The sequence below is a fragment of the Cyanistes caeruleus genome, chromosome 4 (assembly GCF_971803275.1).
Source record: "Cyanistes caeruleus chromosome 4, bCyaCae1.hap1.1, whole genome shotgun sequence".
Taxonomy (NCBI): Eukaryota; Metazoa; Chordata; class Aves; order Passeriformes; family Paridae; genus Cyanistes; species Cyanistes caeruleus.
The window spans coordinates 70,628,983-70,652,112 of record NC_141704.1 but is presented as its reverse complement, the minus strand read 5'-3'; positions in this window follow the sequence as shown (position 1 = coordinate 70,652,112).

Below are 23,130 nucleotides of genomic sequence, written 5' to 3'. Positions count from 1 at the left end.
CACAAGTTTCCACAAAATCTAAGAAAAATTCCTCAAAATTCTTCAAGTCTCCTCAGAAACCCACACAATTCCAGAAAAACCCCACAAAATTCCAGAGAAGTCCCACAAAACTCCCTCAATCATTTCAAAACCCTACCAATTCACAGGAATGTCCCACAAAATCTCCACCAATTCCCAGAACATCCCACAGAAATCCCACAAAAATCCCTAAATCTTCTGAAAACTTGACCAAATTCCAGAAACGCCCCATAAAATCAGCAGTTTCCCACAAAATTCAAGAAAAAACAACACAAAATTCCCTAAATCTTCTCAAAACTCTACCAAATTCCAGAAAAATCCCACCAAATCTCCACAAATTCCCACAGAATACAAGAAAAATCCCTGATAATTCGTCAGTTCTCTACAGAATCTCACCAAATTCCAGAAAAATCCCTCAAAGTTCCACAAGCATCCCACAAAAATCCCACAAAAATCCCTAAATCTTCTGAAAACTCGACCAAATTCCAGAAACGCCCCATAAAATCAGCACAGTTTCCCACAAAATTCAAGAAAAAACACCACAAAATTCCCTAAATCTTTTCAAAATACCACAAAATTCTTGAAAAGCCCCACCAAATTCCAAAAACATCCCACAAAATTTCCTCAATACCCAACAAAATCCCAGAAAAATCACACAAAATTCCCTAAATCTTCTCAAAACACGGCCAAAATCCACAAAAATCCCACCAAATCTCCACAAATTCCCACAGAATACATGAAAAATCCCTGATAATTTGTCAGTTCTCTACAGAATCTCACCAAATTCCTAAAAAGTCCCTCAAAGTTCCACAAACATCCCACAAAATCTCCTCAATATCCCACAAAATTCAAGAAAAATCACACAAAATTCCCTAAATCTTCTCAAAACACGACCAAATTCTAGAAAAATATCCCACCAAATCTCCACAAATTCCCACAAAATACATGAAAAATCCCTCAAGATCCCGAAATCGCCTCAATATCCCACAAAATTCCACAAAAATCCCACAAAACCTCCACAAGTTTCCACAAAATCTAAGAAAAATTCCTCAAAATTCTTCAAGTCTCCTCAAAACCACACAAAGTCCTTGAAAAGGCCCACCAAATTCCAGTAAAATCCCACAGATTCTCCACAAATTCCCACAAAATCTAAAACAAATTCCTCAAAATTCTTCAAGTCTCCTCAGAATCCCACACAATTCCATAAAAACCCCACAAAATTCCAGAGAAGTCCCACAAAACTCCCTAAATCATTTCAAAACCCTACCAATTCACAGGAATGTCCCACAAAATCTCCACCAATTCCCAGAACATCCCACAAAAATCCCACAAAAATCCCTAAATCTTCTGAAAACTCGACCAAATTCCTGAAACGCCCCATAAAATCAGCACAGTTTCCCACAAAATTCAAGAAAAAACACCACACAATTCCCTAAATCTTTTCAAAATACCACAAAATTCTTGAAAAGCCCCACCAAATTCCAGAAACATCCCACAAAATGTCCTCAATACCCAACAAAATCCCAGAAAAGTCATACAAAATTCCCTAAATCTTCTCAAAACTCTACCAAATTCCAAAAAAATCCCACAGAATCTCCACAAATTCCCACAGAATACATGAAAAATCCCTGATAATTCGTCAGTTCTCTACAGAATCTCACCAAATTCCAGAAAAGTCCCTCAAAGTTCCAGAAACATCCCACAAAATCTCCCCGGTATCCAATAAAATTCCAGGAAAAATCCCACAAAATTCCCTAAATCTTCTCAAAACATGGCCAAAATCCACAAAAATCCCACCGAATCTCCACAAATTCCCACAGAATACATGAAAATACCCCTGATAATTCGTCAGTTCTCTACAGAATCTCACCAAATTCCAGAAAAGTCCCTCAAAGTTCCACAAACATCCCACAAAATCTCCTCAATATACAACAAAATCACAGAAAAATCACACAAAATTCCCTAAATCTTCTCAAAACACGACTAAATTCTAGAAAAATGTCCCACTAAATCTCCACAAAATCCCACAAAATACATGAAAAATCCCTCAAGATCCCGAAATCGCCTCAATATCCCACAAAATCCCACAAAAATCAAACAAAACCTCCACAAGTTTCCACAAAATCTAAGAAAAATTCCTCAAAATTCTTCAAGTCTCCTCAAAACCACACAAAGTCCTTGAAAAGGCCCACCAAATTCCAGTAAAATCCCACAGATTCTCCACAAATTCCCACAAAATCTAAAACAAATTCCTCAAAATTCTTCAAGTCTCCTCAAAACCACACAATTCCAGAAAAAACACACAAAATTCCAGAGAAGTCCCACAAAACTCCCTAAATCATTTCAAAACCCTACCAATTCACAGGAATGTCCCACAAAATCTCCACCAATTCCCAGAACATCCCACAAAAATCCCACAAAAATCCCTAAATCTTCTGAAAACTCGACCAAATTCCAGAAACGCCCCATAAAATCAGCACAGTTTCCCACAAAATTCAAGAAAAAACACCACAAAATTCCCAAAATCTTTTCAAAATACCACAAAATTCTTGAAAAGCCCCAGCAAATTCCAGAAACATCCCACAAAATGTCCTCAATACCCAACAAAATCCCAGGAAAGTCCCACAAAATTCCCTAAGTCTTCTCAAAACACGGCCAAAATCCACAAAAATCCCACCAAATCTCCACAAATTCCCACAGAATACATGAAAAATCCCTGATAATTGGTCAGTTCTCTACAGAATCTCACCAAATTCCAGAAAAGTCCCTCAAAGTTCCACAAACCACCCACAAAATCTCCTCAATATCCAACAAAATTCCAAGAAAAATCCCACATAATTCCCTAAATCTTCTCAAAACACGACCAAATTCTAGAAAAATATCCCACCAAATCTCCACAAATTCCCACAAAATACATGAAAAATCCCTCAAGATCCCTAAATCGCCTCAATATCCCACAAAATCACACAAAAATCCCACAAAACCTCCACAAGTTTCCACAAAATCTAAGAAAAATTCCTCAAAATTCTTCAAGTCTCCTCAGAAGGTTCTGGATGAGGGTAGAAATAATTAAAAAGCATCTTGAAAGTAACATCATATTTTTGTCAGCCATCTCTTCAGGGACTACTTTAAATCCCAGAATGTTCAAGAGCCATCATCACTGTACAAACAGAAGCTCCAACTGAACGAAACCAGAAGAAGTGGATATGGCAAATTCTCTGGTCCAAGTGGTGATATTAATCTGGTGAGGCTCTGGATTCCCATTTCAGACATACTATCACAGCTTAAATATAGGAAAAAATTGGGATTTTACTTTGCTGTGGTCTCTTTTTGTTTTGCAAAATATGTGATAGTTAATATATGAGTAAAATCTTGTATAAAAACAGGTTTGTTTTTTGGTTTTTTTTCTAACAAATAGCCAAATGCATATTACCTGCCTTGCTGGAAAATAATTGAGGTCTTCCTCTAAGAAATTTTTTCTCAGAGTGCCTTTCTTTGTGATTTGTGTTCTTATCTTAGGAAGATACAGGAGTTGCTCATTTTAATGCTGTCCAGCAGACTATTCCATGCTTTCTCAGCTGTTTGGATCTGCAGTTCAGGATTGGACCAAGAAAAATGGTGATGGGATGAAATTATTTTTATTCTTAAATGAGGACAATTCCATTTTTAAACATACACATGTGCTTCCAATGCTTTCAGTAGTCAAGGATGAAATTTTGAACAGACATGAATTCCTCAGTCTTTGTTTCTTTTTCCCTGAAGGATGGAATTTGGACTTTGCCCACCAGTGCAGTCCTTGCTATGGGCAGATGTTTCTTCTGTTCTTCTTACCAGCAGTAGGAGTGGTTGGACACTGAACCTCAAAGAAGAGGGAGCTAACATCCCTTACCTGGATAAGTCCCACAGGTAAGCACCTTGGAGAAGTTCTTCAACCAAAACCAGTTCCTGTAAGGCTTTCCAGCCCTTGACAGGAAATAAGCTGATTCCTGCAGGCTGCAACATGAAGACTTCCAGACTGAAGTGAGCATCCTGCTATAAGGAAGGATTTGGGAGTAGTGAGTCATCATTTGTATGGGAAATTAATCTGTGATTTTTATTTATTGTTTTTTTTCATTTGAAGTAACATCACATCATCATAGAGAGACATTGTCTGTCATTTCTGGTGTGGATACCTGAATAACTCAGCTAGACAGGTAGCATGATAAGGCAATACAATGCAGATATTGAAAGGAATTTTTTGGATGATTTTTTTGTTAGTTCAAGCTGCAGTCCCTGATTTATTCAGGCTTTGAAGTACCATGCAAGCCTTTCCCACAGAAGAAATTCTGTTTTATGTAAATAATGCACTGTGCAGTAAACTAGAAGAAAGCAGGGAGCATAGAGCATGAAGTTAGTGTTTCATGCAGGTGTTTGAAGGCAATGTGGGATTCCAGAGCTTAGTGTTTGAATTGCAACTTGAATTTCCTTCTTTGCTGTTATTTAGACTGCTCTGAAGTAGTCATGAGAAGCAAAAATGAAAGGCAATGTTGTTTGATGGGGACTGTGGTAGGGCTTTCTTGCCAGATTTGAAATGGCTTGAATTGATTAAAATCTCCAGGTGAGGGGAAGGTTGTATCCATTCCTCTCTCTTATTAAAGCAAATTTTCCAAGAGGGATGTAAAATTGCAGTTGAGGGTTGGGGTGGTTTTTTCTTTTTTCCCTTCTTTCATGTGCAACCTAACAACTCCAATTTCGCAGGCCTATTTAACATTTGATCCCTAAAAGTCAGTCCTTTGCTTTGTATTTTGGGCACTTGTTCATCTTGGGAAATTTGTCATCTTCTCAGGGCATTGAAGGTCAACCAAATGCTGCAGGTTTCATTCTTCCTTTCATATGGTCTATGTCCTGGGGTTTGACTCTTAAGCAGAGCTATTTTTTTATTTTGCAGCCTAGCAGTTGTACGGTGGGGCTGTGTGCAGGTGAATTGACTTGAGAACGATGGGTAAATCAGCTCCTGGGAAGATGTGCACTGCCTGGCCCCGATGCTTCAGCATGCTTGAGGTCAGCTTGGCTGCCTCTGACTGTCTAATAATAATGCAGAATAACAGAATTAAGTATTCATTGTAATTGGTGATCAATAAGATTTGTTTTCAGCTAAGTCTGCGTGCTAGTTTCTAAAGCACTCCAGTCTGTTTCATCAATGACCTTTGTGGTTTTAGCTTAAGCTAAAAATCTAGTTTCTGCTGTTGTTATTTTCTGCCCTGTCGCTGTGAGAGGAAGGGATGATGGCTGGAGGTTTGGCAGTCAGCGAGGGCCTGGCCACCACTGCAGTTCTGTACACTCAGCCTTGGAGATGTGATCAGGAATGTGCTGTTAGTTGCCAGTTTTGTATTGCAAAGACTGAGCATGCTGCCATCACTGTGTTTGATGAGTGAGTTTTCATTGGTTTGGTCCAACTCCAAAGCAGCCTTAATTTGAAGGTGGAATTCTTCGTGGATGAGGCTGTGAAGAATATGGTGTTTGTACTCCCATCCTACGGGCAGTACGGTAGAACAACTCCTAACTGATTTGGTAATAAAGACCTAGTTTTTCTTCACTAAACCTGCCCTAGCCAAATTCATCAGCTGGTGATAGCTATCTCTGGAGTGGGAGTTCTTTATTGAGTTGATTGACAATTTGATATACTTTGTCAAGCTGTGTTGTTTAGTTTCTGTTGATCCAGAGACACCTGAGGCTCCTTTTGCTTCCTAAGGGATTAAAGAAGCAAGCACTTAGAATGAGATATTGGGAAGATGGGTGCAGGAGACTTTGTAATTTAGTATGGAAAAACATAATAATGATGATGAATATTTCAGGTGGAAATGATAGTATTTCACTATATACTATGTGAAATGCTTTTATGTGATTTTTTTTCATTTCCCTTTTATTTTTTAATCCTGGATAAATTAAATGAGGCTTTTGGGGAAAGCATGAGCTGGAATTTCTATTGAGGTTGATAACCTCTGATTCTGCTCTTGTTTGTCTGTCTGCTGGAACTTGTAGCAAACTAGCTATGTCCAAGTTTAATTGTGTAATAATTATCTTTCAAATCGAGCCTTTCTCACTTGGTGCTGATGTATTTGGGGGAGGGAGGGGAATGGAGAGTAAAGAGCTCCTTTCATGAATACAATTGAAATTTCATCTTGCTGATTTGAGCCTTTCCAAGATTCAAGTGAGCATTGGATCAGGTTGGAACTGAGGGGATGACTCATGACTCTGGCATAAAAACTACATTGCATTCCACATATTAGGAGTTTTCTGTTGCCCACAAGAAAGTTCAGGAAAAAAAGACAAAAAGAGAAATGGGTTTCAAATTTCCTGTGCTATTTTCAGTTGACTCCTCTTTCTGGAGATGCCTTAGCAAGTGTAGGACATCTGAAAAACTTGGAACTGCAACTTTCTTGTTGAGGCTCTGATGAACATTGCTTCTGTCATCAAGTTCTTGTGTTCATACTTTGAACTTAGCTGAGTAATGTTGGTATCAGCAGACTCTGCTAAAGCCATGCCTTCCTAATTAATAATGCATTCTTAATAAAAAAAAAAAAAAATCTATTTCTTCATGTATTTAATTACCTAGTGAGTGTAAGACTGAATGAAGTTAATACCGTGCAGATTTCAAGCAAAACGCTGCTTTTTAATGTGCTTCAGTATAGGCTATGCACAAGTCAATAGACATGATTTTTAAGCTTCAGTTACCTTTCATTACCCTGTGCATATTCAAATTCAGATTGATGAATGCTGAACCAAAAGCAGACATCATAGAGTTAATTGAAGTTCTTTAAATTCAGAGGCAAACTATTTTCATAGCTTTGTTTTGAGGGTGGGTTGCTTTTGATGTCTGGGGTTTTTTTGGCTAAGGCAATGGCAAACATTTATTTATCCTGCTCCCTCCCCATTTTCCACCATCGTTGTTGCCAGTGATGCCTGCAGTGCTCAGTGGTCAATGACCCTCAGCCAGGGTGAGCTGCAGGAGCCTTACAGACGGGCCTGTTCTTTCTCCCAGTGCTAGAACAAGTGCAACAGCACAGTGCCATTTTGCTAAAAGCTAATATTTTTCCCAGCAGCTTCTTCTCCAGGCAGAATGAAATGCTTTCTTCAAGAGCAACCACATCTTTTCTCTGCCTGAAAGGTTGTGTTTGTTTGGGGTTTTTTCTCTTGCCTTAGGTGAGAGATAAAAAAAAAATGAAGAGGAAAGCCCAAGGAAATGCCAAAAGTACCACCTGGTAGTAATTTTGTGTGAGTGTCTCCATTTACACTTCAAACTTGCTCTTGGAGAACTTGGAGCTGCATTTAAAATGTATTTTGGTAGGTGGTCAGCTGCTGACTATCTGCATTTCTTCTTCCATTTCTTTTCTGTGCTTGTTTGGTATTGCTGCTGAATGTCCCCAAAGAGTAAAGTGGTGTGGAAGAGTTGAGGAAGCAGCTTTTGAAATTCTAAAGCTGATGTGTAGGTTTTGTTCCTCTTGGATTTTTAAAAGCAGGTATGTCATCCAAGTTAACTTTCTTCAGCAAGTAACAAGATTGTCGTCCTTCCACTGATGCTCTGTATTTTAACAGAGGTATTTGATGGTGCTGGAAAGGAGCAAGATGCAGAATGAGTTTGAGAGAAGTGATTTAAAGTGGGAGCACAGATGGTTGATTCCTAAAAATCAAAAAACGGATGTTTTGTTTTGTAGGAAAATGAAATCTAATCCTATTTGAGGGTCAACAGGATAAATACAAAGAACTAAATACAGATGTAGATACATATATACATATATGCGTATATATATATATATAAATATATGTATAACCCCGCCCCCCGAAATCTATGAAGCAGGACTGATTGGTGCCATATCCCAGGCAGCCTGTGGATCTAATTGCCTGCCTGTATTCAGCCCTTGCCTGGATGCCAGGGGAGACGTCTCTGGATTTGTCTCCAGACAGCTTTCCAGGGATGATCCTGCTCCTTTCCTGGTGCCCCAGAGTGCTGCAAGCCCCCCGTCCTGGGGCCATGGTGATGCCTGCCGGGGCCTTTAGGGTCCCCCCTAAAGGGCAGACAGGGTTTGACTGCAAGCTTCCTTGGAAGGTGGAGGCAGGTGAATATTGGCCACCTTCTTCTTTCCCGCTGCCCTCCGTGCTCTTGCAAAGCCTGCTGGGGCACTGGGGCTCTCCATTGCAGGCAGTCTGGAGCTGCCATGCAAAGCCATCTCTCAAGGAGTCCCCAGGTCTCAGGTGCAACCTCAAGAAAATGACACAGCAACGTGTAGAAAACGTGAACTTTATTCACTTGACTACTTCTAAAATCTACAATCCAACGTTACTAGAAGACTATGGGGTAAGAATCTTAAGGCTAAGAAACTTCAATGCTTCAACTGTTTAGAACTGAACACTAAGGGAAAGGTCAACTTCTTGGGGGAAACGTGGTGGGGAATCGAACAACAACAGGGGTGTGGCTAACTTGTAAGGTGGGGAACGTCGCAGTGCCTGGGCTGGGCACTGGTCACCCGTTCCCCGTAAGGTTCTTTAGATGGAGCGCGACGCTGGAGGTCAGAGCTGTGGGGAGGTTCGGAGTCTCCTGTCACTGCCCTCTTTTGCCGCCGTCTTGGTGGTTGGCCTCCTCGGCTGAGAGCTGTAGCGAAGGTGCAGCCGCATCAGGTCACGGTTTTGCCTGAGCAGCTGCATCAACTTGGTGGGACAGCCGAGTCTTCGATGGCGGCGGGGCCCCGCACGGCCCGAAGGGCTCTGGAGATTCCGCTGCAAGGCAAAGCACAGGGATCCCCATGGAAGAGGCAGAGAGGCAGAGCGGGGCTGGCACCTGTGGGGCTGCCTTTGGCCTGGGAGACAGAGACTCGGGCCCAGTTGGGCTGGGCTGGCCCGGGGAAGAGGCTGCAGCAGGCAGAGCTCTGCCGCCTCTGCTTGGTGCTGTCCATGGAGCTCAGCCCCTGGGCCACATTCCCCAGCCAGGAGCTCAGGCCCCTTCTGCCGCAGGGCATTGGCCAAAGGGTGCCCAAGAGGCCCTCAAGGTCTGCCCCATCCCACCTGCCCCTGACCCCCCACCCCCTGCCTCACCTCTCCCCAGCGTCTCTGAAATCTTCTTCCAAGGGCCCATCCCATGGCCATTCCTATGAGGAGCATGTCAATGAGCAGGAGTGTCCTGGACGCCCACCAGAGGAGCGCAGAGTCCTTCTCCTCCAGGTCGAAATCCTCCGGAACCAGAGGAGAGGCACCCGTGCTCCTCTCGGGTTTGCTCACAGGGTCGAGGGGATGGGCCAAGAGCAGCAGCACGTAAAGCTGCAGCAGCGCGGAGGAGCCGTGAGCAGCCATAGTGCTCTGCCAGCAGCACCGAGGCTCTGGGCGTCTCTCTGCGAGCAGCTGTGCCTGGGCTCTGGGGCGCAGCAACAGCTGGGGACAGTTGCCAGCCAGCGTGCCGTCCCCAGAGGCTGTGATGTCACAGAAGCACAGAACGCCCTGGCTGCAGAGAGCCCTGAGAGAATGTTGAGTCCAAGCTGGGAGCCATGGCGGCAAGTATGGCCAGCAGAGCGGGGCCCGAGCGCTGCGGCCTGGCTTGCCTTGCACCCGTGCCACAATGATGACTCCAGCAGCCCCTGTCAGGCCATTGCAGTATCTGATGGCCCACGCTGGGCACAAGTTCTTCCCAATGGCCAGCGTAAACCTCCCTTGGCCCAGCTTCCAAGCCTTGTTGGCATCTGCTCTCTCTTGTCCTTGCCCACCTGGCTGGCGCTGCCGTGTTGCTCGCTGGCCTGTCTGTGGGAGAAGAGGCTGTGCCAATGAGTGCTGCTCAACTTGGAGGCCATTCAAAGGAGGATTTGATTGTGCCTGCTGTGGGAAGAAGGAATATGCGTGCACATGGCCACTTCCCATAGGTTTTACCCCAGATTTTCATGAGCAGCTGTCCTAGTGAAAGTCAAGTCTGTTTTAGTGAGTATTTGAGGGCTTCCAGAGCACAGTGCCATCTCAGGGGAATTCTGCTGGTTGAGTTCTACTGAGGCTTTGAGATGAGTTGCAAATCCTGAAAATGTTCTCCTTGCCCAGGTAGTAATTTCACAGTTTAGACTCTGGGGATATTGATTGCTCAGTGTTGAGGACCTCATGTAACTTTCAGCCCCAGAAACTTTCAACCTCCAGTGATTGTCCTTGAGACAAAACCATTTGAAATCTTTTTTTCTGTGGACAGGAATTGCTTCGGTGTTACTTCACATCATCCATTAAAAATTTGATGCCTGGAACAAGTCCCCAGTGCTGTGTGATTTCCTTGGTCGTGTTCCTTGGAATGGCTTCCCCCCCATTTTCTGAAGCTGGCCCCAGAAAGGTCATAGATGGGTGAGAAGTTCTGAAGGGTCAAGTGGTGCAGATCTTTGCCTCCTGTTTCGAGGTCTGTGGTGAGCTGTGAGTCCAAGAGCTGATTTGAAGTGATGGTGAAAACACAATTGAACCTTTTTGCAGCAGGGTGGATGGATAGAAGCAAAGCACAGCACGGCTGGCAGCAGCAAATGAATTAAAATGCATCCCTGGAATATGTTTCTTGGATTGTTCTTCTAGTATTGTGGTAGTAATTCTGATGTCTGAGTAGTGAACAAGCAACAAGTAGTGAACACGTGATTTGTAGTCAGTTTTCTATTTCTTATGTAGTGGAGAGTATGGATGCTAGCTTTGGAGCAGGCTGCAGAGAGCTGCAGAAACTGCAGGCCCCATGGCCTATCAGTCCTGCCCGAGAAGCTAGCCTGGGAATTCATAGGAGGATTTCAAAACAATCCTCAGAGACAGAAAACAACTGCCAGGTGCTGTTTGTCTGTCCTCTTGTTTTCCTTGCAGGAGAAAGTCAGGGGGGTGGTGAGCCCCGCTGACCAATGATGGTGATGTAGCACTTTACTAAGCAATAAGAGTTTCCTTTCTGTACTTTCCACGTATCTGTCTATTAGACAAGCCTAGAGTAATAAAGTAGAGAAGATTCTCCTGTTGTGACTCCCTTGAGAGTCCGTGTCGTTCTTTCCCACCGTTCCCAATCAGAACGACAGAGGAGATTTTTAAGAATTGTGTTTTTCTCTCCTGGTTGAGGAATGTGTTCTTCACGGGCTGAATCTTCATATCACTTTGTTTTTGTAGAAGAGCAGTTTCAGCAGCAGATGATTCTCCTTGCCCTCCTTTTCATTTTTCTTGTCTGTATTATTGCCTGGCAGGTTAACCTTTTCAAATTGCGTGCTGCAAAACGTTGCTACTAAGGATAGTTGGTGTCCAAACAGGTTCTTTTCTCGCTTGGATTTCAACTATTGCAGGATGAAAGGTTTCTAATGAAGCTACAGAATTGCATATCACTGGGACCTTGACTTCTTCCCTGCTTGGATCTAGATAAAGAGATTCTTGCCAATTGAACTGCTGACATATTATGTAGAGATCAGGAGTGGCCACCACAAGTGGTACTGAATTCTTGGAAATGTGGTGATTTTTGTTAGAAATGATTTTAGCTTCGACAGTGCAAGCTTATCATATCCATCTGCATTTGTGTTCTATTAATCATGGGGTTTTGTATTAAGCATGGGCTTCAGTTTGCTGTCTTTTTGTCACTTCTTCAAATACCAGTTTTCTACACCTGCTGGCTTGTTCCTTCTGACTTCAAATGGTATCTCTTGGGCACATAACTTCATCTTATTGTGAACAGCGCAAAGAACATGTTTTGGTCTGCCTTGATTTGATGGAGTGATTGCTGTGGAAGGACTGGGAGGTTTTGTGGTTTAAGGTGAAAGAAGTTCAGCAGCCTTGGCAAGTAAGTGTGCCAGTTTACAAGGTGAATCTACAGAAACCCCCGTGCTTCAGCTGCAATGTACAATCTCTGAGGCTGCTGCTGTCGGGGTGCCTTTGTTCTGTTGGTTTGGGAACCCATATTCTACACAGCATCATTTGTCAGAACTCCATTTCACTTGTACAGTCCCTCTGTTTTCCCACTTCTGAATGATGGTTTTCTCTGTGCCTTTAACATGGGGAATTCTGGGTGATAAAAATAATACATATTCCATAATGTTTTACGTTTCCTCTTGGAGTTTTTTCTAGTTTTCAAATAATTACCTTTTGTTTCTAGCTGGGGGCAAAATGCATTTGCAGTTTCAGTGGTTTTTTTCCCAATTTCTAATCTTACTTGGGCACTAGATAAGGGAGAAAAATGCCCTAGTTTCATGGAAAAGATTCTGTGTTATTCCATGCCTTGAAATGAATTAAAATACGGTTCTATTGCTCTCTGTTTCATTTCTTCACTTCATTTGGTAGAGTTTAGAAATCTCTTGCCATGAACTAGGTAGTGCAGAGTGCCTGCCTTGCTGTGTTGAACTCCTGGGTGAGCATGCCAGGCTTAGTTTAGAGATTTGCTTTTAAACATCCCTTATTCCTTGTGAAATCTATCATTTGGTTTGTTTGTAGTTGTGTTAGAAGATAAAGAGGAGGGGGATCACCCTGGAAAATTTGTCATCTGAACTGAATTTGTACCCTTTAGGCCATCAGTGACTGCTCCTTAGCTTTCTCAAGGCATGAAGGACACTGGGAGTTCCTCCCAGACTCTTCTTTTGGGACAGCAGTCCTTTCTCTTTGGCTCCATGAGATGCTCTGCACAGGAGTGCTTGAGCTCTGAAGGGCAGGGGCATTCCATGAGGGTGAATAATAAAGAACTCCTGTAGCCTGAACTGTTTCCAACTTAGCCCAGCAGAAGGAATTGTTTCCCAATTCTGAGTCTAATGGTGCTGCTGACAAATTGTGCAGTTTCAGAGCAGCAGTGCAAGATGTGCAAGGGGCTTGTGTGGAGGGAGAGCAGCAGCTTGTAACACTGGACCTTTGTCCCGTGGGCAGCTGTGCGGTTTTAAGCGGGAATGTTCCGGAGGGGTGTGGAATTGAAGAAATGTTTGGAAGATTTGTAGGTTTGTTGCTGTAGGTGTGAAGGGTGGGGACAAGTCTTGTCCAGTGACGGAGCAATGATTAGGTAAGGTACTGGGAGAGCATCTGAGGATGGTGTTGCTGTTGCATGTGATTTTTCTGGAGGCCATCTGATGCACACAAGATTTGTTATGACTACCAGGATTGCAACTAAACAGAATGCAGTCATTTTTCTTGTAATTTAGTGCAGCATCTTTTGATCCGTGATGAGCTGAAGGCTCAGTGCACAAGGCTGAAAGGAAATGGCACGCTCTCAAGAGATTTTGGTCTTTGCGGCTTCATGAAGGTGGATAGGACATAATTCCTTCGCTCATTGGAGCTGCAGAGTTTAGTTTGATCTCCTCTGTTTCTAAGCAGTGCTAAAAGGTGTTCCTTCCCTCAATTTTGATGGCAGCAGAGAGTCAGCTAATGAATGTGGATCTAGGTAAGGTTTGTGGAACAAAATCAAACACAATTGTCTGAAAAGCTGTTAGACATGCCTACAGTCAGTGTCAACAGAGAAGGAAGAGGTTAAAATTCCATCTTAATTTTAGAGCTCTTCCTCTCTTCTGCCTGCTTTTCCCATAGTGCATATGGAACCAGCATAGTTCATTTGATCCCTACCCCTGAGTGCAGCAGCTCACCTGCTTTCTGCTGCCCGCCTTTGCTTTCTTGTCAGATGGAAACACTGAAATAGAAAAGGTGATGTGACTTAATTGACTTCATTCAAATGCCTTGGCAATTGAATTTCTGTCTCTTGGCTGGATACTCAGCATCTCTAAGTGCAGAATCCTCCCTGGCACTGTATATCCTCGCCTTCTCCCTGACACCACCACTCAAATATTTTCCTTTCATTGTAAAGTGAGTGAGATTTTACTTGGCTGGAATTCTGCAGTGCTGGGAATGAAGGCTTTTTCCTTCCTCATTTTTTTATAATGAATTTCTTTTTTATTCTATTCACACCTTCTGAGTGAGCCTTTCATAAGGGCTTCTGTATTTCACAGAGGCTACACCTATTTGGGCCTGAAGACTTTGATACAATTGTAATCACTTGGAAATGGAACCTGTTTGATTTGTATGGAAGGCAGCCATTCTCCCTGTTCCAAACTTCCTAAAATAGTTTATCCACGTTGAAAAAAAAAATACCTCTTGGAGATAGTGAAGACAGTGCATGATGGTGATTCCAGGGATGGATAAGAAGGACCATCACCTTCCTCACACCAGCAAACTTGAGACTAATAGTCAGGTCTGCAGTTCTAATTTTAATCCACAGTAATCTACAGACAATCCTTTATTATCTAAAAAAGCTGATACCGTTCAAGTTGGAAGCAAGCTGAAGTTGGAAGAGTTAGGTTTCTTCAAAGCTCTTGTTTCCAGCAGGATTGGAGAGCCTTTACCTTTTGTAACAGGAAGGTTTTAAATTTGTAATGCTGACCTTGCAAGTGGAACTTGGTGGCTCCATTGTTGCACTTGGAGCAGCCAGATGACCTCAAAGGAGAAGTGCATTGTTCTAACTTGTGTGGAAGCAGTGGCTTCAAATACCATCAGGAAGTGCTGGACTGGCAGGACATTGGATGGATGCTCTTAGGCCACAGAGCTGGAAATATCAGTTGTAGCCACATGGTAAGTCCATTTATGTAATTCCAAATCTGTTCCTCACACGATCTGTGCTCCTCTATTCCGTATCAGCTTGGTGAGGAGGTAGATGAGACTGTTGGGGGAAAGAAACACTTAAATTTAAAGCAGAGTAACTGTTCCATTATAAATGCTGAAGATAAACCTGTGAGGCTACCAAAGAAATCTTTCTTTGGCTTCCAGTTAATAACTTCAAATGGATAACAAATCTATGCTGTATAATCTGCTTTGAATGGATTTCCTTTGGAACGTGTGCTTCTTCCTGAATGACAGAACTGCAATATTTTCACACTTGCAGTTTCACCCTCAAATGGCCACAGGAAATGCAGCAGCTTCTGTTTTCTGTTGCTTCTGTTTGTTAATGCTTCAAGGTGCTGCTCTGTATTTGTCCCCAGCTGTCATGACCTTAGAAAGAGAATGTTCTAAAGATAGGAGTAAAAAAGCCAGAGAGCTCCTCCTTGCAGCAGACACGGGCAGCATTGGATCCTAATAGTTTTTGCAAGGCATCCTGATGGGGAGAGGCAGATGTCAAGAATGGCAACTTCAGCAGGTGTGTGGCTGCTTCGTAGCTTGGGCTGGATTCAGGAAGGGCAGTGTTCCAGAGAGCAAAGTCAAGAGTTTGAATCAAGTAAGTGTGAGGTGCCCAGAAAGGCAGGGCCCACACTGCTCATGTGTGTCGGGGGAAGGTGAGAATCAGGCCCATCTGCTCCTAGAAATGCAGGTTCCATCTTTAGCAGCCAAAGGCTATGCAAATAAATGGCTTCTATGTATTGGAGAGCATAGAGCATGAAGTTAGTGTTTCATGCAGTTGTTTGAAGGCAATATGGGATTCCAGAGCTTAGTGTTTGAATTGCAACTTGAATTTCCTTCTTTGCTGTTATTTAGACTGCTCTGAAGTAGTCATGAGAAGCAAAAATGAAAGGCAATGTTGTTTGATGGGGACTGTGGTAGGGCTTTCTTGCCAGATTTGAAATGGCTTGAATTGATTAAAATCTCCAGGTGAGGGGAAGGTTGTATCCATTCCTCTCTCTTATTAAAGCAAATTTTCCAAGAGGGATGTAAAATTGCAGTTGAGGGTTGGGGTGGTTTTTTCTTTTTTCCCTTCTTTCATGTGCAACCTAACAACTCCAATTTCGCAGGCCTATTTAACATTTGATCCCTAAAAGTCAGTCCTTTGCTTTGTATTTTGGGCACTTGTTCATCTTGGGAAATTTGTCATCTTCTCAGGGCATTGAAGGTCAACCAAATGCTGCAGGTTTCATTCTTCCTTTCATATGGTCTATGTCCTGGGGTTTGACTCTTAAGCAGAGCTATTTTTTTATTTTGCAGCCTAGCAGTTGTACGGTGGGGCTGTGTGCAGGTGAATTGACTTGAGAACGATGGGTAAATCAGCTCCTGGGAAGATGTGCACTGCCTGGCCCCGATGCTTCAGCATGCTTGAGGTCAGCTTGGCTGTCTCTGACTGTCTAATAATAATGCAGAATAACAGAATTAAGTATTCATTGTAATTGGTGATCAATAAGATTTGTTTTCAGCTAAGTCTGCGTGCTAGTTTCTAAAGCACTCCAGTCTGTTTCATCAATGACCTTTGTGGTTTTAGCTTAAGCTTTCCAGTTTCTGCTGTTGTTATTTTTTGCCCTGTCGCTGTGAGAGGAAGGGATGATGGCTGGAGGTTTGGCAGTCAGCGAGGGCCTGGCCACCACTGCAGTTCTGTACACTCAGCCTTGGAGATGTGATCAGGAATGTGCTGTTAGTTGCCAGTTTTGTACTGCAAAGACTGAGCATGCTGCCATCACTGTGTTTGATGAGTGAGTTTTCATTGGTTTGGTCCAACTCCAAAGCAGCCTTAATTTGAAGGTGGAATTCTTTGTGGATGAGGCTGTGAAGAATATGGTGTTTATACTCCCATCCTACGGGCAGTACGGTAGAACAACTCCTAACTGATTTGGTAATAAAGACCTAGTTTTTCTTCACTAAACCTGCCCTAGCCAAATTCATCAGCTGGTGATAGCTATCTCTGGAGTGGAAAACCTTTATTGAGTTGATTGACAATTTAATATACTTTGTCAAGCTGTGTTGTTTAGTTTCTGTTGATCCAGAGACACCTGGGGCTCCTTTTGCTTCCTAAGGGATTAAAGTAGCAAGCACTTAGAATGAGATATTGGGAAGATGGGTGCAGGAGACTTTGTAATTTACTATGGAAAAACATAATAATGATGATGAATATTTCAGGTGGAAACGATAGCATTTCACTATATACTATGTGAAATGCTTTTATGTGGTCTTTTTCATTTCTCTTTTATTTTTTAATCCTGGATAAATTAAATGAGGCTTTTGGGGAAAGCATGAGCTGGAATTTCTATTGAGGTTGATAACCTCTGATTCTGCTCTCGTTTGTCTGTCTGCTGGAACTTGTAGCAAACTAGCTATGTCCAAGTTTAATTGTGTAATAATTATTTTTCAAATTGAGCCTTTCTCACTTGGTGCTGATGTATTTGGGGGAGGGAGGGGAATGGAGAGTAAAGAGCTCCTTTCATGAATACAATTTTAATTTCATCTTGCTGATTTGAGCCTTTCCAAGATTCAAGTGAGCATTGGATCAGGTTGGAACTGAGGGGATGACTCATGACTCTGGCATAAAAACTACATTGCATTCCACATATTAGGAGTTTTCTGTTGCCCACAAGAAAGTTCAGGAAAAAAAGACAAAAAGAGAAATGGGTTTCAAATTTCCTGTGCTATTTTCAGTTGACTCCTCTTTCTGGAGATGCCTTAGCAAGTGTAGGACATCTGAAAAACTTGGAACTGCAACTTTCTTGTTGAGGCTCTGATGAACATTGCTTCTGTCATCAAGTTCTTGTGTTCATACTTTGAACTTAGCTGAGTAATGTTGGTATCAGCAGACTCTACTAAAGCCATGCCTTCCTAATTAATAATGCATTCTTAATAAAAAAAAAAAAAATCTATTTCTTCATGTATTTAATTACCTAGTGAGTGTAAGACTGAATGAAGTTAATACCGTGCAGATTTCAAGCAAAACGCTGCTTTTTAATGTGCTTCAGTATAGGCTATGCACAAGTCAATAGACATGATTTTTAAGCTTCAGTTACCTTTCATTACCCTGTGCATATTCAAATTCAGATTGATGAATGCTGAACCAAAAGCAGACATCATAGAGTTAATTGAAGTTCTTTAAATTCAGAGGCAAACTATTTTCATAGCTTTGTTTTGAGGGTGGGTTGCTTTTGATGTCTGGGGTTTTTTTGGCTAAGGCAATGGCAAACATTTATTTATCCTGCTCCCTCCCCATTTTCCACCATCGTTGTTGCCAGTGATGCCTGCAGTGCTCAGTGGTCAATGACCCTCAGCCAGGGTGAGCTGCAGGAGCCTTACAGACGGGCCTGTTCTTTCTCCCAGTGCTAGAACAAGTGCAACAGCACAGTGCCATTTTGCTAAAAGCTAATATTTTTCCCAGCAGCTTCTTCTCCAGGCAGAATGAAATGCTTTCTTCAAGAGCAACCACATCTTTTCTCTGCCTGAAAGGTTGTGTTTGTTTGGGGTTTTTTCTCTTGCCTTAGGTGAGAGATAAAAAAAAAATGAAGAGGAAAGCCCAAGGAAATGCCAAAAGTACCACCTGGTAGTAATTTTTTGTGAGTGTCTCCATTTACACTTCAAACTTGCTCTTGGAGAACTTGGAGCTGCATTTAAAATGTATTTTGGTAGGTGGTCTGCTGCTGACTATCTGCATTTCTTCTTCCATTTCTTTTCTGTGCTTGTTTGGTATTGCTGCTGAATGTCCCCAAAGAGTAAAGTGGTGTGGAAGAGTTGAGGAAGCAGCTTTTGAAATTCTAAAGCTGATGTGTAGGTTTTGTTCCTCTTGGATTTTTAAAAGCAGGTATGTCATCCAAGTTAACTTTCTTCAGCAAGTAACAAGATTGTCGTCCTTCCACTGATGCTCTGTATTTTAACAGAGGTATTTGATGGTGCTGGAAAGGAGCAAGATGCAGAATGAGTTTGAGAGAAGTGATTTAAAGTGGGAGCACAGATGGTTGATTCCTAAAAATCAAAAAACGGATGTTTTGTTTTGTAGGAAAATGAAATCTAATCCTATTTGAGGGTCAACAGGATAAATACAAAGAACTAAATACAGATGTAGATACATATATACATATATGCGTGTATATATATATATATATATATATATATATATGTATAACCCCCCCCCCGAAATCTATGAAGCAGGACTGATTGGTGCCATAGCCCAGGCAGCCTGTGGATCTAATTGCCTGCCTGTATTCAGCCCTTGCCTGGATGCCAGGGGAGACGTCTCTGGATTTGTCTCCAGACAGCTTTCCAGGGATGATCCTGCTCCTTTCCTGGTGCCCCAGAGTGCTGCAAGCCCCCCGTCCTGGGGCCATGGTGATGCCTGCCAGGGCCTTTAGGGTCCCCCCTAAAGGGCAGACAGGGCTTGACTGCAAGCTTCCTTGGAAGCTGGAGGCAGGTGAATATTGGCCACCTTCTTCTTTCCCGCTGCCCTCCGTGCTCTTGCAAAGCCTGCTGGGGCACTGGGGCTCTCCATTGCAGGCAGTCTGGAGCTGCCATGCAAAGCCATCTCTCAAGGAGTCCCCAGGTCTCAGGTGCAACCTCAAGAAAATGACACAGCAACGTGTAGAAAACGTGAACTTTATTCACTTGACTACTTCTAAAATCTACAATCCAACGTTACTAGAAGACTATGGGGTAAGAATCTTAAGGCTAAGAAACTTCAATGCTTCAACTGTTTAGAACTGAACACTAAGGGAAAGGTCAACTTCTTGGGGGAAACGTGGTGGGGAATCGAACAACAACAGGGGTGTGGCTAATTTGTAAGGTGGGGAACGTCGCAGTGCCTGGGCTGGGCACTGGTCACCCGTTCCCCGTAAGGTTCTGTAGCTGGAGCGCGACGCTGGAGGTCAGAGCTGTGGGGAGGTGCGGAGTCTCCTGTCACTGCCCTCTTTTGCCGCCATCTTGGTGGTTGGTTGAGGGCTGTCGCGAAGGAGCAGCCGCATCAGGTCGCGGTTGTCCATCAGCAGCTGCATCAGCTCCGTGGGACAGCCCTGTCTTCGATGGCGGCGGGGCCCCGCACGGCCCGAAGGGCTCTGGAGATTCCGCTGCAAGGCAAAGCACAGGGATCCCCATGGAAGAGGCAGAGGGGCAGAGCGGGGCCGGCACCTGTGGGGCTGCCTTTGGCCTGGGAGACAGAGACTCGGGCCCAGTTGGGCTGGGCTGGCCCGGGGAAGAGGCTGCAGCAGGCAGAGCTCTGCCGCCTCTGCTTGGTGCTGTCCATGGAGCTCAGCCCCTGGGCCGCATTCCCCAGCCAGGAGCTCAGGCCCCTTCTGCCGCAGGGCATTGGCCAAAGGGTGCCCAAGAGGCCCTCAAGGTCTGCCCCATCCCGCCTGCCTGACCCCCCACCCCCCTCCTCACCTCTCGCCAGCGTCTCTGAATTCTTTTTCCGAGCGACCATCCCATGGCCATTCCTATGATGAGCAGGTCGATGAGCAGGAATGTCCTGGCCGCCCACCGGATGCGCTCAGGGTCCGACTCGTCCAGATGACAATCCTCCAGAAGCAGAGGAGAGGCATCCGTGCTGCGCTCAGGTTTGCTCACAGGGTCGAGGGGATGAGCCAAGAGCAGCAGCACGTAAAGCTGCAGCAGCGCGGAGGAGCCGTGAGCAGCCATAGTGCTCTGCCAGCAGCACCGAGGCTCTGGGCGTCTCTCTGCGAGCAGCTGTGCCTGGGCACTGGGGCGCAGCAACAGCTGGGGACAGTTGCCAGCCAGCGTGCCGTCCCCAGAGGCTGTGATGTCACAGAAGCACAGAACGCCCTGGCTGCAGAGAGCCCTGAGAGAATGTTGAGTCCAAGCTGGGAGCCATGGCGGCAAGCATGGCCAGCAGAGCGGGGCCCGAGCGCTGCGGCCTGGCTTGCCTTGCACCCGTGCCACAATGATGACTCCAGCAGCCCCTGTCAGGCCATTGCAGTATCTGATGGCCCACGCTGGGCACAAGTTCTTCCCAATGGCCAGCGTAAACCTCCCTTGGCCCAGCTTCCAAGCCTTGTTGGCATCTGCTCTCTCTTGTCCTTGCCCACCTGGCTGGCGCTGCCGTGTTGCTCGCTGGCCTGTCTGTGGGAGAAGAGGCTGTGCCAATGAGTGCTGCTCAACTTGGAGGCCATTCAAAGGAGGATTTGATTGTGCCTGCTGTGGGAAGAAGGAATATGCGTGCACATGGCCACTTCCCATAGGTTTTACCCCAGATTTTCATGAGCAGCTGTCCTAGTGAAAGTCAAGTCTGTTTTAGTGAGTATTTGAGGGCTTCCAGAGCACAGTGCCATCTCAGGGGAATTCTGCTGGTTGAGTTCTACTGAGGCTTTGAGATGAGTTGCAAATCCTGAAAATGTTCTCCTTGCCCAGGTAGTAATTTCACAGTTTAGACTCTGGGGATATTGATTGCTCAGTGTTGAGGACCTCATGTAACTTTCAGCCCCAGAAACTTTCAACCTCCAGTGATTGTCCTTGAGACAAAACCATTTGAAATCTTTTTTTCTGTGGACAGGAATTGCTTCGGTGTTACTTCACATCATCCATTAAAAATTTGATGCCTGGAACAAATCCCGAGTGCTGTGTGATTTCCTTGGTCGTGTTCTTTGGAATGGCTTCCCCCTCATTTTGTGAAGCTGGCCCCAGAAAGGTCATAGATGGGTGAGAAGTTCTGAAAGGCCAAGTGGTGCAGATCTTTGCCTCCTGTTTCGAGGTCTGCGGTGAGCTGTGAGTCCAAGAGCTGATCTGACGTGATGGTGAAAACACAGTTGTCGTGGTTTTAAAGCAGTAACTGAAAAAATACTAGAAAACTTACTTTTTTCTTGCTGTGAGATATGGATTAGAGCAAGAGCAAAACAGGCTTAAAACTTAAAAGGAATAAAGAAAGTTTATTCACAAAACTACAAGAATAAGAACACCAGAATAAACTTTCAGAAAACCCTTTTATCCCGCACTACCCAGCATTCCCTTGTTCACATGACAAGATAGAGACAAAAGACTTTGGAACTTTGGTGTTTAAAACAGTCCCAATTCTTGCTAGAGTCTCTTTATCAGTGTTTGTATAGAAACAGAAATCTTCTTCTGCTAATCTATGGAGTTTCTCACAAGAAAAATATTTCTGTTATAGTTTTCTATTTGTTTGATGCCAGCTGCCCGGAAATCTGCCATGAGTTCACTCCTCCCATTTCACATCACTCTGAGGTGTGTATGGGCCATGAGTCCTCTTCATCTGTCTCTGTGAGCTTCGCAGGAAAACAGTTTTCTCATTGCCCTCAAGGCCTCAAATCTTCACTCCACTCTGTTCCAGCGCCTCACTGTATCACAATTACTCTACTTTTTACTCAAAATCCACACTTTGAACACTCCATGCTTCCCAATATACTCTGTCATGAATTAAAGGAGTTTTTTTCAGAACATGGTTGTCCATCTCCATAGCTTTAAGAGAAAAATATTTCAGCTTATAAAGCATCTCCTTATTCTCTCTTCCCTATCTAAAACTTAAGCCTTGTTTTTGTCCTATATTTTTCTAATACTAAAAAAAAAAAAATCTGTGTTTTTCTAAAAGTGAAAAAAAAAAATAAAAAAATAAAGTAAAGAGTAGAAACAGAATAATATTTCTGAGAGGCAGGACATTTTTTAGTTTGTGTTGTCCGATGGAACAACAGTCACTTGAAGAAATTCCATATAGTAGAACATGTCACATTTGTCAATTTTAACCTGAAATTTATTAACAGGAATGTCTGTACTACGAACATGTGTTAAGTATAGGAATATATTGCATGTTTTCCTACTTGTAAGAAGTAAATTTCTGTCTTTACAAGCTAACACCATTAATTTCAGCTCTTAGTTATTCCCATTGCATATTCTTTTAAACAGACTTAATCAGACAAATTTTGTGTTATTTAGCAAGTAATGCTTGGTTATTACTACAAGTTCTTGAAGTCATAACACTTAAAATTGCAGTACATATATATTATTCTTACTATGATGATGTGAGTTGGCTGCTAGTCATTTAACTATATATAAGGTCTTACTATTTCTTAGTGCAATTACTTAAAATAAGTGTCTTGGAAATTGTTTTTATTTTTAGATTTAAAACTGTTCTTACTAAAGTTGATTTGTTAAAGATTGGACAATGTATATTTAATAATTAATGTTCCCCAGTGATATTTATTGTCAGTCAGGATTCACTTTACAGTCAATAAATAACCTAAAAAATCTGAATTTTGTAGCCAGTTTTGTCTAATTCTTAGAGCAATGCTTTGGGAAATTGGAGATATATATATATGAATATAAATATGTATATCTGCTATATACCTTTTTTATGATGGTTTTGTCCTACTACTGCAAATGTTTCTTTTTGTTTGTTTTTTCCTAACATACATAAAATTTTCTTAACCATATTTAAAGCTACCAGCTTGTTATTCTGACAAAACCCTGTGAGAATAAATTATTTTTATTAATACTCTACATGTCAAAACCTTGCAG